The sequence below is a fragment of the Haplochromis burtoni genome, unplaced genomic scaffold (genome assembly GCF_018398535.1).
Source record: "Haplochromis burtoni strain Fernald_Lab_line unplaced genomic scaffold, NCSU_Asbu1 Contig_744, whole genome shotgun sequence".
Taxonomy (NCBI): Eukaryota; Metazoa; Chordata; class Actinopteri; order Cichliformes; family Cichlidae; genus Haplochromis; species Haplochromis burtoni.
In genome coordinates, this window is record NW_024583105.1 from 77,380 (window position 1) to 79,278 (window position 1,899).

Sequence of the window (1,899 nt, forward strand, 5' to 3'; positions counted from 1 at the left end):
ATGCTAACCGTCACTGGTGATGGGTTAGGGTTTAAAGCAGGGGTCCCCAATCCGAGTCCACGAGGGCCGGTGTCCCTGCAGGTTTTAGATCTCACCCTGAGTCAACACACCTGAATCACATGATTAGTTCATTACCAGGCCTCTGGAGAACTTCAAGACATGTTGAGGAACTTCAAGACAGCTGTGTTATATCAAGGACACATCTAAAACCTGCAGGACACCGGCCCTTGAGGCCTGGAGTTGCCTATCCCTGGTTTAAAGGCTAAATTAGGTCAGCGTTTAAAGGGTTAAAACCAGTAATTGGAGATTATGTATCGGAATTTCAGGAGCAGGACCACGCCTCCAAACACGCTCCTCTATATAGGTACCCCCCAGTACTGCAAGCTGATCCCTTGTTCTCCATTCTTTAACTTCTTCACTTCTATTTAGTACATGGGGATTTGCCCAGCCCGGGAGCCATCGCCAGTCCCCTTCAAGTCCTTCCCCAAACCGCAGCTCAATTCATGTCAAAGCATTCACTTTTACCTACTAAAACGCTGTCAAACCTAAAATGAGGACGTGGGCCCAGCTAGTGAATAATAACAATCAAGAATAAAACTAACGCAGTAGGTATAATTTGATGAATGTAAAATCCTCACCCTTAGTAATGTACATTTAAAATGTGTGTGTGCTACTGCCATTTAGCCTCAGAGAACAGTTCAGACTAAAAATCTTTTCACACGTTTATTCTGCAGGACACTTAAAGCTAAAGATGGCAAATGGACCAGCACGGTCCACTAAGGAAGGGGAATTGCATATGGGAAGCCTCCCATTGTTGGATATTCTCCATGCAGATCAGTTTGAAGGAAAATATTCAGATGAAGATCTCCTGGAATGCACAAAAAAGGCTGAGGAAAACTTTTACAGAGGGGCCCCACCTGAGTGGTTAAATTTCTACATCAGTGAACAGGCAGAGTCCCTAAAGACTGGAACTACTTTTATCAAAAGAGATGGATACGAAGAACTCAGGGAACAAATTAAGAAAAATAGAAAATTTCCAGGGATATCAACTGTAAAACTGTCACACCAACCAGGATGTGGGGGAACTACAATGGCCATGCAGGTGTTGTGGGACTTGAGAAAAACCTTCAGGTGTGCTGTTTTAACTGGCTCCACCTCAGATATTACAAAAGTTGCAATGGAGGTCGTCCAACTTTTCACAGCAGGCAGTCAAAACCACCAGAGAACTGTGTTGTTGTTGCTGAACAATGAGTCGATTCTGGAAGATCTCGAAGTCAGCATTATGAGGATAGTTGCTGAGCAGAAGATAGTTACTCGTATGCCTTTGGTCATTTTCCTCAGCTGTGTGAGAAACAATGCACCTCAACAGAGTGACCACGTTGTCCTAAAGAACACACTCTCAGACAATGAGAAGAAAAATTTTGATAAGAAGAAGGAAGAGCTTCAAAAGAGGTACAAAGATAAATGTGAACAATTTCATGGCTTTAACATAATGCAAAGTAATTTCTCTCAGGACTACGTCAGGGAGGCATGTGCTGCATTAGAAAAAAGGAAAAAAACAAATCAGTCACTGAAGCTTGCTGCCTTCCTGTGTCTGCTGAACGCCTACGTACCAGGGTCATATCTCCTGGAGTCTCAGTGTCTGGACTTCCTCAGACAAGACAAGTATGATGACCTTTCACTGGAGGATCAAATGCAGCCTTTAAATCATCTCATTATTACCTTCCAACAAAATGAAAGTTGTGAGAAAAAAGTCCGCATGGCTCACACTATGATAGCAGAATGTTGTACTAAACTGTTGGCAAAGGCAGGTGTGACCAGAAGTGACACAACAAGAAACTTCTTGAACAGTTTTTGCAGATATGAGATTCCTCTGTGGTTGCTTGGTTTTGTCAAAGA